At 44.4% G+C, this 14,203-nt stretch overlaps 1 protein-coding gene across 2 annotated transcripts in view; it reads left to right on the top strand.

Annotated features, from left to right (window-relative positions):
• The window catches only part of pdzrn4 (PDZ domain containing ring finger 4), a 331,311-nt gene that overhangs the window by 22,798 nt on the left and 294,310 nt on the right, over positions 1–14,203 (top strand). The gene's annotated exons all lie outside the window — the stretch shown is intronic.

Genomic DNA, 14,203 nt, shown 5'->3' with positions numbered 1-14,203 from the left:
CACAATTCCTTTTAAGGAAGCCGTGCTCACTTTGAGCTTAATGCAAAAAACATTTCATCTTCTACTGATATGAAGCGTTGGCAATTTTCAGGAAAGAAAATCCCTTCAATGCTTTGTAGACCTCCCAGGAAAAATAAACAGGCAGTGATTTGGCTGCAGGGCTTATGTCGTCTTGAGCTTGCCTGCAGGATTTGATCGGTGGAGGGTGCACAAAATGTTTAACCACGTGACAAAGAGATCAGCGGCACAATTAAGGATTCTTCCCTTCCAAACTTGAAGTTGTGGCAGCGTAAGGAGATTTCACATTGCACAAAGTGATGTGCTGTTGATGTTCCCTGCTGGGACTAATTTGAGGCGATTGGTGAAGGGGAGCGCACAGAAAATATATCATAAGGTGGTTGGGTCTGTTGGATTTTTTTTTTCCAGGGTGTTCAGTAAACAATTGCAGTGTCAGCGCACACGATATTTCAACACTTCTTAGATTGAACAAGCAATCGTGATAAACCCAAGCCTTTTGTTGCACCAGATGGTTCTGTATGAAACTGAAGCTGGGAGTTTGATTGCCTGGGGAACTTTTGATGACTAATGTGCTCCTTGGCTTACTTTTGTGTTGCAATCGTAGATCTTTGCTGAGGGAGACTGCGTTATCTCTCTTAACCATTTCTCCTTTAGCTCCTTCAGCCAAATGTATGAAATGCCCGTCTCCTCATTTCTCCTTGAATTCCTCGGGATGGATGATTATACCGCATTGGCGGGATATTCATGGCCAATGCAAGGAGTGCACGGCGTGGTAATTTTGTATGTAATATATATTGTGCAGAAGAAGTGTCAAGAATTCCGTGACAATTCTCTTGGCGAGAATTCAAGCCAAGAGGTAAAGAGAGTCATACTAACATACACTGTTGTCTTTGACTTTGGAACAGTTAGAGCAGAGATCAGCAAATATTGGGAGGTATTTCTAGAAGGGTAAATGTGCTCTGAAAGTTTGACGACAGCAACATATTTTCACTTCAGCGGAATTGTTTGCTTTTTATACACTGAGCCAGCCTTTGGAAAAACCAGGCGATATGATTGAAGATTTACCCGATTAACGTGTTATTTTTCTCCAGCAAAGTATGTAGAGATATGGCTCTGTATCTGCCTAAAAAGTTGTGTGTTATTTGTCCGCCTTTCTGAATTTGCAATGACTCGCAGTTCTCTAGATTAACATATGATGAGCTTTTGACCGCACTGGGCCTGTACGCACTGGAGTTTAGAAGAATGAGGGGGGAACCTCATTGAAACTTACCGAATATTGAAAGGCCTGGATAGAGTGGATGTGGGGAGTATGTTTCCACTAGAGGGAAGAGTCTAGGACCAGAGGCCATAGCCTCAGAATAAGAGGACGTACCTTAAGAAAGGAGATGAGGAGGGATTTCTTTAGTGGTGAATCTGTGGAATTCATTGCTGTGAAGGTCAAGTCGTTGGATATTTTTAAGGCGGAAATTGACAGATTCTTGATTAGTACAGGGGTTGGCGGAGTCAACATGATGGGCCGATAGACCTTATTCTGCAATTTATGAACATAATGTTTGCCCTTGGTTAATCAGTACTGCTAATTGAAAGATGTCCGAATCAACCGGCTGTTCTGAGTTGCTCAGTTACTGACATGAAGCATTTGTTGGGACTTTGCTTCAGAACTAGCAGATTTGTCAGACTATTGGATATTACTCTTATTAATACCCAAACGCTATTATTCCATTGTTTAAAGTGTTACACAGTAGTGTGATAAGATTTCCAATGAACCCGGTGAGTTTATAGGGAACAGAAAATTGTCCAGACTTTGGCTCCAGCCGCAAACGTGCCTGCATCTCTGTACAAAATAATGAGAGGAGTAGATCGGGCAAATGCATGGATTCTCTTGCCCAGAGTAGGGGATTCAAGTACCAGAGGACATAGGTTTAAGGTGAGGGGGGATAGATTTAATAGGAACCTGGGGGATAACCTACTCACACATAGGGTGGTGGGTGTATGGAACGAGCTGCCGGAAGAGGTAGTTGAGGCAGGAACTATGGCATTGTTTAGGAAACATTTAGACAGGTACATGGATAGGACAGGTTTAGAGGGATATGGGCCAAACACAGGCAGTGTAGTTGGGACATGTTGGCCAATGTGGGCAAGTTGGGCTGAAGGGCCTATTTCCATGCTCTGACACCTGGTATTCTGGACCACAAACCTGTCTAAAGCTGCAGCCGTGAGCTCTGGCCATGTACTCCATGTACTTGCACTCAGCCTGCCAGCTCACATTGAGTCGCACACGAGAACCTGAGGATTTCTGAACAATTGAATTGCCGGATTATTGGAGTTACGCTGTAAACGGGTATTGCCATGTTCTTCTATGGTTATAACTCTTTAATTTAGTTTAGTTTACTGTCACGTTTACCGAGGTACAACAACATTTTGTTTTGTTGCATGCTAATCAGTCAGCAGAAAGACTATACATGATTACAAATGAGCCGTCCACAGTGTACAAAGTTAGGATAAAGAGAATAACATTGAGCGCAAGATAAAGTTCAGTAAACTCCGGTTAAAGATAGTCCAAGCGTCTTCAATGTGGTAGTAAATAGGTAGCTAGGTAGCAATAGGTAGTCAAAATAGTAGCTCAGGACCACTCTCTGGTTGGTGATAGGATGGTTCAGTTGCCCGATAACAGCTGGGAAGGAACCTGTCCCAGTCTGAAGATGGGTCTCGATCCGAAACGTCACCTATTCCTTTTCTGCTGAGTTACTCCAACATTTTGTGTCTAAACTGAATCTGGAGGTGTGCGTTTTCACACTTCTGTACCTCTTGTCTGACGGGAGAGGGGAGAAGAGAGAGTGACTGGGGTGAGGCAGTGTGGTGTAGGTATTATATACAAGTTTCAAGTTAGTTTGAATCGAGGATGGCCTTGAAAAGAGAGAAGACAAATGCCCTTTGGAGGCAGCACCCTGCCTCTCCAATTTCAGTGAGTTTGCCACATTCTTGACGCTGAAGTTAACAGGGTGCCTGTTTAGATTAGAAAGGCTGCCGCGGCCTGCCGATTGAAGTTTCTGCTGAATCCCCTTTAGTATAGGTTTCCAGCTGTTCACAGCAACTCGTTTGAAGCTTGTTGCTGCTAAGCTGCAAAAATCTGCTTGGATCTTGAGGCACGAGAGAGAGAGAAAGAGAGAGAGAGAAAGAGAGAGAAAGAGCTCTAATTGGAAAAGGCTCTCTGAAATCACGGTGCACAGAAATCCCAGGCCCGAATCTCCCCGCTGCCGCGTACCAGCGAGCCTCCAAGCTGAGCGGAAACAGGACCCCGCAATATTCCCAGGCGGACCGTCATTTGCTGCAAGTGGAAGGCTCTTGCGTTCTACCTTCTCCCTGTGGAATTTCTCTGCTTACAGCTGTTGGCCAGCTGTGACCTACATTGACTGCTCTGAAGGGTTTGGCTGCTGTTAGTTTAATGCACCTTTTTGGCCTTGCTCTCTCTGTGTTTACCTCGGCAGCTTACACTGTATGTCAAGTTGGCTTAGAGTTTGCAAAATATTGCGGGGATTACTGCTTCTTCAGGGCTGGGAAGTGCCAAGCAAGCGGCATCCTTTAGATCTACTAAAACATGCTCTCTAATGAATCCCGAGGATATAGATACCACAAGCAAAGTAACACCGAGCAAGGTGTCATGCACACACAGAAAGTCCATGAAATCAAAAAATTGCAACTTCTGGAAATCTAAAACAAAAACAGAGAATGCTGGATATATTCAGCAGGTCATGCTAAATCTGTAGAAAGATTAACAGATGCTGCCTGACTAGCTGAGTTTAGTTTAGTTCGGAGATACAGCATGGAAACTGGGCCTTCGGCCCACCAAGTTCAACCATCGATCACCCATTCACACTAATTATCTCACTACGCGCAAGGGGTAATTTACAGAGGCCAATGAAGCAACAAACCTGCATGTCTGTGGAATGTGGGAGGAAACCAGAGCACCCAGAAGAAAACCAAGCAGACAAAGGAAGATCATGCAAACTCCACACAGACAGCACCTGAGGCCAGGTGGATCTCTGGCGTTGTGAGGCAGTGACTCGACTGCTGTATGCCTGTGCCGCCCTAGAATTTCCAGCATTCCCTATTTTTATTTCCCATTCCCAGCTTTCTGCAGGTTTTTTCTTTTCCTCTTTCCTATAATTCAATCTTTTTTTTGTGTTGTTCAGTACTGGGCATTAGACATTCAAATTAAGACTGAGTGCTCCTCTTTCCCCCATACTCTGGTGAGTTTATCCACCGGTGAAAGGGCTTAAAGCCCACCTATTGCCAAGACTGGTTAAGAACAGGCACTAGGATTGAGCTTGATGCAGGAGGTGAACTGACAAAAACCCAATGGTCGTGTAGTGACTCTGTTAGTTCTGCCTGTCTGTACAGGTTTGGTCCAAGGAACTTGTCCAAGGAACTTGTCCATGGTGTTACCGTGGTGGAAAACGTTCCTGAATGAATTGGGATGGGGTTAGGTGACGGATCTCCGGACCATCATTCCACTGATGTGGCCAACCGTATTTTATGAACAAGTTGAAACATAATTATGGATTGGGAGCTTGGAGCTAAATAAATGTCAGCTAGCATTGATGCGTTCAACAGAGGACAAGAGTTGATTAACTAACTTCGGTATTCTACTGAGAATAAAATTAATTGGGTGTTGGTAGAGTATTAGAACTCGAATGTGCAGGGATGAAGAAGATTGCAAGAAGTGGTGAACACTGCCCAGTCCATCACGGGTACTGACCTCCCCACCATCAAGGGGATCAACAGGAGTCGCTGCCTCAAAAAGGCAACCAGCATCATCAGGGACACACACCACCCTGGCCACACATTCATTTCACTCCTGTCGTCGGGAAGAAGGTACAATAGATTGAAAACAGTCCAGGTTCAGGAACAGCTTCTTCACTACAACCATCAGGCTATTAAACACTACAACCTCCAAATAAGCTCAGGACTACATAGACTTGGGGACTTTGTTTTGTCTTTGCACTATTATATTTATATTTGTGTGTGTGTATGTATATATGTGTGTATGTATATATACAGACAGACACAGACACACACACATGGAGAAAGGAATATGTGTATGTATATGTCTCCATATCTAGGAAGGAACTGCAGATGCTGGTTTAAATCGAAGATAGACACAAAAAGTTGGAGTAACTCAGCGGGACAGGCAGCGTCTCTGGAGAAAAGGAATAGGTGACATTTCAGGTCGAGACCCTTCTTCAGTCTGACCTGAAACGTTACCTAGTTCTTTTCTCCAGAGACACTGTCTGACACGCTGAGTTATTCCAGCTTTTTGTGTCTATCTTCATACCTGTTGTGCCGCTGCCAGTAAGAATGTCATTGTTCAGCTTCGAGACAGGTGACAATAAAACACTTTAACCTTTGACTTTCTCTTGCAGAGCAACTAGGTCTGTATCATTTTAATGATGCTTATGGGCCCTTATCTCTGTCTATCTGTCAGTCTTTGTCTCCCCCCCGCCCCCCCCCCCCCCCCCCCCCCCCCCCCCCCCTCCGTTCCTTGTTCAACGTGACCCACTTCCTTTGATGAGCGATCTTCATACTTTTAACGAGTTCAGGTTGCACGTTGACAAAGTAGCGACAAAGAAATCATTGGGATAAAGGGGGAAAACAACAGGGAAAGAGAGCTCGAGTCTCAGAAGGCTTCCAATGACAGAATGCGAAAGACTTGAAAGGCACAAACCCCCAGTGACTGGTCTGAAGAATTAATCAATGGTTTAATGGAAAAAGGAAGTCAAAACCGCCGGTTTAAAATGCATTTAGAATATGTCATTTTAGATGCCTTTCTTATCTTTGTAGTTTGGTGAGAAATGGCCAAAAGTAAGGCATGTTACTTTTGATTAATCTTCTCCCAAAATGTTCCCCTTTTCGTGTTTGTTTTTCTTTAATATTTTATAACTGAAGGGCTTAGCCGCTCCCAGATGCAAGAGTTGAAAGTAGATGTTTTTAGCTGAGTGCTCTCTTTCTCTTAGCCTTGTGGAGATGGCAAGGATTATGGGAAATTCCCTATAATTCATCCGGGTTTCTCACAGCTGGGCGGCTATATCACATCAGGGACCAAATGCGAAGAGTTTTGGTTCCTTTCAGAGCTTTAACCTGCTGAATTCAGGCAGCAAGTGAAGTCTTGCATATTGTGTGCTGCCTGGTTTTAGTCTGAGTGACCGCACTAATCCAACAAACAGCCGAGGAGAGAAACGTTATCAGTCTTAAGACCATGAGACATGCATGGGAGCGGAATTATACCATTCGGCCCATCATGCTGGCTCTGCCATTCGACCATGACTGATCTATTTTTCCTCTCAACCGCATTCTTCTGCCTTGCCGTAGCCTTTGATGCCCTTACTAATCAAGAACCTATAAATCTCCACATTAAAAATACCCAATGACGTCCTCCACAGTCGTCTAAGGCAATGAATTCCACAGATTCACCGTCCTCTGCCTAAAGAAATTCCTACTCATCTCCATTCTAAAGGCATGCCCTTTTATTCTGAGGCGGTGGCCTCTGGCACTCGATTCTCCTCCTACTGGAAATCTCCACGATCATTTAATCTTTTGAAAAACTCTCAAATTGATCGAGTTTTGTTCTCAAAGAAAATGAAGTCTTGGATCAAATTGTCCACAACAAATGGGAAACCCAATCTATTAATTGCTCTGCTTCAATGTATTTATGAATAGTAGTATTTTCCTCCTCCCTGCATCTATAGTCTGTCCTCCATGTGGCTGTTTAGTTCCTCAGTGTAAATCTTACTCCATCTTCCATTCACAGGCAGCCGTAAGTGAGCCGTAGCCTTTGAGACCCATCCGTGTTCTTGCAACATAAACGTGTGGTTTTAACGCTCTGGGTGATTACTATCAGTATTTCCACTCCCTTGAACACGCCTAGATACTTGCACTTTTCCACACCAGCTTCTGGCTGCTTCAATCTAGCACATTCAATTACCGTCAATCCTATCAACGGGCTATGTTGAGAATAGAACTGAACGGAAATCTGTTAACAAGGGAATTTGAGCAGAACGGTCATGGAGAACGGGGAGTTTTGGTTGACAAATGAGCAGCTGGTGAGAGGACAGAAGGCAGAGTAAGATGAAAAGCAGGGATGCACCTAGCCTACCACAGTAACTTATTGTCTGAAGAAGAACCGCAGCCTAGATCAACCAACTGCAGCCTAGACTTGGAAAATGGTGCAAAACCTGGCGACTCTTACATATGGACTCAGTGGGCTGTTTCTATGCATTATGTACTTAATTGGGGATTGTACTTGCGTATGGCAATAATCTTACTAAACTATGTCAAAAAAGAAATTCATTGTACCTTGGTATGCTGTAGGTGATAATAAACAACAATTGAATCATTGAAGATTCACATCCTCCGAAGTATCTCCATTTTCCTGATGTAACATTTAATGAAATCTTGTGGATAGTCCAGCTCATACTATGTTCTTATTGCTGACATACATAAAACAGGCTACACATTTATGAGAGGTTTGCATTTCCCAAGAAGCAGATTGTTAAAGGACTTTGAATCATCCACTTAACACATTGGTTCGTGCCAATTCTCACAGTCTTCAGTTTGCAGTGAGCAAGGATCCAAATTGACTTCAGTGAAGAAGAAATATGGTTGGGGGGTGGTTTCAGCCTAGCTCCTGCCTTGCTCCTGCACAATGTATACAAAGCCAGATATACGTGTTCTATTGCATTCTTTTGGCTGTGAAATTTTAAAGAAGCTGAAATTAAGGTGGTTCGATCTAGATTGGGAAGGTTGGCCAATGGAATTTACCTCTAACAAGTGTGGGGTGTTGCACTTTGGTAGGTCAAGCCAGGCAGGGCTTGCACGGTGCATGGTAGAGCCCTGGAGAGTGTTGGGAACTGGAAGTATCGGTGCATCTTCCTTCGAAGGGGTGAGTCAGATCACTTCAAGCCCAAAGCTGAGCTGCCAGGATAAACCTGAGATCTCCAGGGTATACCGGAGAACGTCCGTGCCTCCTCGCGAAGCAAAGGTGAACTGCACGGGGTAGCCTGAGATCACCATTCTTCCCTCTACGAAACCAGGACTGAGTTGCCGGGCCAACCCCGGGATCGCCAGCTCCACCGCACATGCGCCCTGAGGACGGGGGACAGCGCTCCCAACCGGTCCTGGACTCCACTGTAAATGAAGTATATCTCATGAGTTCACCCCACTGTGAGGCCTGGTCACTGCCGAAGCAAGCTTCATCCCTGACTGTCATGGTGAAAAAAGCGGTTGGCACGCTTGCCTTCATTAGGAAGGGTAATGAGGACAAGCCTTGGGACATCATGTTGCAGTTATACCACTCGTTGGTGAGACCACTGTTGGAGTACTGTGTGCGGTTCTGGATGCCCAGCTGCAGCAAGGATATTGTAAAGTTGAAAAGGACGAAGAAACAATTCGCCAGATGTTGCCTGGACTGGTGGGCTTGAGTTATAGGGAGAGGCCCATTTTTCTTTGGAGTATAGGAAGCTGAGGGGTGACCTCATTTAAATCTACAAGATCACGAGGTGTATGGATAAAGTGAACGCTCAGAATCTTTTTCCCAGGTTAGAGATTTCTAACTGGACGGTATAGGCCTAAGGAGGAAGGAAGGGGAGATTTAGGCACGATCTTGGGCAACTTGTTCACTCGGATGGTATTCCGAATCTGGAATGAGCTGCCGGAGTATGTCATATAAGTGCATGAATTGCCATGTTTAAAAGATATTTGGACAGTGATATAGATCGAAACCAGTTTGGAGGGCAATGTGCCAAATGCAGGCAAATGGGACTAGACCATTATGTCGACTTGGTCCACTTGGACAAGTTGGGCTGCAGGGCTCGTTTCCATGTTATATCACTTTATGTCTCCAGCAGATTTCACCACGTGGGAAACCAAGTTGTGAAATTAGATTATAATCAGTGGCAGCATCAGTGAAATTCATTGCATTATTGTGCTCAGTATTCACATGCTACAGGTTCAAATTTGTTCAAATATAAGCATGTTTTTTTTAAAACAAATCATCCCAGTATATTTCATCCTTCTTGTTCCTCTGAGTTTCTATACATTTGATAAATGGTATAGCCTGTCTCTGCAGAGGTTCTTGGCTATTTATGGAGTCATTTCTAAAAACCCACTTTGGCGCTCTCTGCTGTTATTTACAGTCATGTTACAAGGGCTTCAAATGATACTAAAGTTGCATCAGTCCATGAAAGGGTGTGTGAGGGGCAGTACAGTGACGCAGCTGGTAGAGCTACTGTCTCACAGTGCCAGAGACCCACGTTCCATCCTGACCTCGGGTGCTGTCTGTGTGGAGTTTGTACGTTCTCCCTGTGACCGCGTGGTGCTCCGGTTTCCTGCCACATCCCAAAGACGTACGGGTTTGTATGTTAATTGGCCTCTGCAAATTGCCCCTAGTGTGTGTTGGGAGTGGATGAGAAGATTGGGTAACAGAACTACAGTAGTGTGAATGGGTGATCGATGGTCTGCGTGGACTTGGTGGGTCTCAAGACCTGTTTCCACGCTATACCTCTCAAAACTATGTAGCTTAATATTTTAATGAAGGTCTTAAATGAACAAAATTAATTTATACTACCGTTAATGTTGTGAACAAAGTGCATGCAAATGTCTTCAGTATTTAGGTACAAGGCCATTGAGAGTGCCATTACTTGCCACCATTTATTCCACAAAGTATTTGTTATTATCAGCCGCTTGATGTTAGACCATGGGGCATGTTGTTTGATTCTATAAAGTGACAGAATGGATGATGAAGCATCGACTTGACTGCTAATTGACACACATTTCTTTAAAAAAAAAATGTCAACTCCACCAAATGTCCACCCTGTTGTCTGCTCAGTGAATGCAGAACCTGTGGCCCGATCGGTTATTGTACTGTGCATGGTGGCTGCTGTGTGTCACACTCGCTGGAGGCCGTTTAGCTTTTGTTCTTCTTCCAAATACATGCAAGCAATTACTGCATCGCACATGCCAGAGTTGAAGAGTACAGAGTCTGGAAACTATGCAGGGAGCTGCAGGCTTGGCCAAAAGACTGGAGTTTAAAAACACTGTCTTTACTTCGAAGCTGTCTGTGTTTGACAATTGCCCTGAGATTTCTGCAGATAAAAATGCATTTAATATAATCAGTCCCTTTGAGAGTAAAACTCTTTTTTTTTTTTTTCTTACACGAGTAGTAATTGAAGTCTGGATCATCTGCACAGCAAGGAATCAATTTGTGTGGCTTGATTATAGCTTGGGTCTGAATCCATTAGTGACTCCTTGCCCTTCTATCCCTTCTCGAGCCTCAGTCAAATATTGTCTTGTTTATACTTCAGATTGCACAACCCCTTATCTTGTATAATGCCTCTAACATCTCATCACGCCAAGAAGGGTCTCGACCTGAAATGTCGCCTATCTACGTCCCCCAGAGATGCTGCCCGACCTGCTGAGTTACTCCAGCACTTTGTGTCCAGTAGCTTCTGTCACTGTTTTCAATGGGCAAGAACTTAAACCTCTGCATCAGATTCCAATGCCTCCTCTTCCTGCACTGGTATTGACCTGGCTGTTTTAAATGAGCTTAAAGTAGATGTTGGAAGGATGTCGTGTGGCTTTGCCAACAGTAATTTTTCAGGCAAATGTTTTTAAGTTTGAAGATGAAAGGATAGTTTGATTCATTTGCTGTGGTCAAATGTCGGCTAGAAATGTTTGCTAGGAAAATATACGCAGTACCATTGCAAATATATTTACCACAAAGTTTTGACTTTTAAAAGGAAGCTTCTTCAGGAGCACATCATCAATGGCAAGACTGGCTTTTATTGCCAACTTTTGGTTTTGCTCGGCGGGTTCAGAGGCGAGTTGAGATGAATGTCGGTTGGACTCGCATATGGACCAGATAAGCCAAGGACAACAAGTTTCTTTAGTTTCTTTCTTTAAAGGTTAATAGGCAGTTTGGGATCTTGCATCATTCTGATGGTGTTGAGGCCACGTTGTCTGGTTGCAGCTTTACTTTCTGGGTTTCTGGGTTTGTTTTAAGAGTCGTCAAGTTGTCACAGTGGGGTTTGAGCCAGTAATCTCCGGATGACTAGTGTGGCGATTCCGTGCTGCATTACTGCAGACAAAGTGGTGGGGTTTCTATACCATTATCGGGAGGGAAGAACTGCAGATGCTGGTTTGCGCCGAAGATAGATACAAAATGCTGGAGTAACTCAGCGGGACAGGCAGCATCTCTGGAGAGAAGGAATGGGTGACGTTTCGGGCCGAGACCCTTCTTCAAAGTCTTTCTTCTGTCTACCTTCACCATTACCGTGGAATGAGGAATGAGACGGATCATTCTGCTTCAGTCTCGGCTGTTGCCCGCAGTCTGAACAACCGCAATCAGTAAGCTTGAATGAGAAACGCTGATGAGAAGCTTGAATGAGAAGCGCTGGCTAGTTTGGCTTTGGCTGGAAGTTTGAACAGAAAGGGGAAAGGACATTCTCCGTCAGATGGACTGTTTTTTTCCATCGGGCCTACTGCAAAGGCTGTCAAAGGAAAGTTTGGGTGGAGTGGAATTTTGATTGCTTTTTTTTATTATTAAAATCATTAACTTGCATGGGGGACTAGGGCGGTGGAGAGGAGCCCATGTAATTCCTTATCACACTTCAAGGTCTCATCCATTTAGAAACATAGAAACATAGAAAATAGGTGCAGGAGGAGGCCATTCGGCCCTTCGAGCCAGCACCGCCATTCATTGTGATCATGGCTGATCGTCCCTTATCAATAACCCGTGCCTGCCTTCCCCCCCATATCCCTTGACTCCACTAGCCCCTAGAGCTCTACCTAACTCTCTCTTAAATCCATCCAGTGACTTGGCTTCCACTGCCCTCTGTGGCAGGGAATTCCATAAATTCACATTAGGATTTATGAAAGGTAAATCATGTCTGACGAATCTTATAGAATTTTTCGAGGATGTAACTAGTAGAGTGGATAAGGGAGAACCAGTAGATGTGTTATATCTGGACTTTCAGAAGGCAGAAGGACTTTCCCAAAAGCACTTGAAATATGAAGAGCCTTTGACGGCACTGGGCTTGTACTCGCTGGAGTTTGGAAGGATGAGGGGGCACCTCATTGAAACTTACCAAGTAGTGAAAGGCCTGGGTAATGTGGATGTGGAGAGGATTTTTCCACTAGTGGAGGAGTTTAGAACCAGAGGCCTCACCTCAGAATAAAAAGACGAGCCTTTAGAAAGCAGATGATGAGGAATTTCTTCAATCAGATGGTCGTGAATCAATGGAATTCATTGCTACATGTGGCTCTGGAGGACAAGTCAATGGATACTTTTAAGGCTGAGGTTGACACAATCTTGATTAGTACAGATGTCAGGGGTTATTGGGAAAAGGCAGCAAAATAGGGTTGAGAGGGAAATATAGATCAGCCATGATTGAATGATGGAGTAGACTTGATGGGCTGAATGGTCAAACTCTGCTCCTATAACTTATGAAATCAGTTAGCTTCTCGATATCAGTTGTCCTCTGTTGTTGGAGTAGCTGCTGAGTGCTGGGACTTCAGTGATGGAGAGGCAGCACACTGACTGAATTAACAATACAAGCATAAAAACATAGCACTGGAACCAATGTAAGCTGAGCAAATTATAAGAAGGTGCTGTGACTTTTGCTCTGATCTGAGCTTGTATTGACAAGCTTTGCCAATGCTGTTTAACTGAATACTAATCTCCAGTTAAGTAAACAATATTGATTGTCATCCCATAAGTAGACTTTAAATGTCAACGTGCTCACAATATCAATGAAACCTGTTGTTCCTGAAATGGGCTTTTGAGAAGGAAACAGCATAGCAACTGTTTTAGTTTAGAGATAAAGCGTGGAGACAGGCCCCTTAGGCCCACTGAGTCCGTGCCGACCAGCAATCACCCCAAACACTAGGGACAATTTACAATTTTTAACCAAAGCCAACTAACCGACAAACCTGTACGTCTTTGGAGTGTGGGAGGAAACTGGAGCATCCGGGGTAAACCCACATGGTCACGGGGAGAACATGCAAACTCCATACAGACAGCGCCTGTTGTCAGGATCAAACCTGGGTCTCTGGCGCTGTAAGGCAGCAACTCTACCGCTGCACCACCGTATTGCCCTGCATTAAAGAATTCTCCAGCTCTGATCTCTTTTTGGCCGCAACCTTATTTTCTGCTTCTCTTAATTTGCTCAGTATAATTCAACCACTTTGCTGCCTGTTGGTTGGAGTTTTTCCACTGTATAACCTCCATTAAGGATCAACATGGGCATCTATGTGTGGAGCCACTGAAGCTGGGCGAGGCATTAGATGAATATTTCTCATCTTTATTTACCGTGGAGAAGGTTATTGAAGCTTCAGCACGGTGGCGCAGCGGTAGAGTTGCTGCCTTACAGCGAATGCAGTGCCGGAGACCCGGGTTCGACCCCGACTACGGGTGCAATCTGTACGGAGTTTGTACGTTCTCCCCATGACCTGCGTGGGTTTTCTCAGCGATCTTCAGTTTCCTCCCACACTCCAAAGACATAGAGGCTTGTAGGTTAATTGGCTTGGTAAATATATTTTTTAAATTGTCCCTAGTGGGCATAGGGTGGTGTTAATATGCGGGGATCGTTGGTCAGCGTGGACCCGATGGGCCAAAAGGGCCTGTTTCCACGCTGTATATTTAAACTAAACTAAAATAAGGAATCCAGGGAAATAAAAAATGATGTATTGAAACACATCGGTATTGCAGAAAGGGAGATGCACAACCTCTCGATTTCCAAACACTTTAACTCCCTTTCTCATTCCCACACAGACTTTCCTGTCCTGGGCCTCCTCCACTGTCAGAGTCAGGCCACACACAAATTAGAGGAACAGCACCTCATATTTTGCTTGGGCAGCTTACAACCCAGTGGTATGAAAGTTGATTTCTTTAATTTCAAGTAACCCTTGCATTCCCTCTCTCTCTCACTCTATTATTCCCCACACAAGCCGTCCTGCTAGTTCCATAGTTCGCATCCTTGTATCCCTTTGTTATCACCTCTCTCCCAGCCAACAATGGACCATTATGGGCTCAACCCTTCCTTGGTCTTCTGTTGTGGCCCTGCTTTTCTTACCTCTGGTTCCCTCTCCTCTACTTTCAGTCTGAAGAAGAGTCCTGACCCAAAACATCGCC

Source organism: Amblyraja radiata, chromosome 19 (assembly GCF_010909765.2).
Source record: "Amblyraja radiata isolate CabotCenter1 chromosome 19, sAmbRad1.1.pri, whole genome shotgun sequence".
NCBI lineage: Eukaryota > Metazoa > Chordata > Chondrichthyes > Rajiformes > Rajidae > Amblyraja > Amblyraja radiata.
Note: the sequence above shows the minus strand (reverse complement) of the source record. Positions and strands in the feature narration are given on the sequence as shown.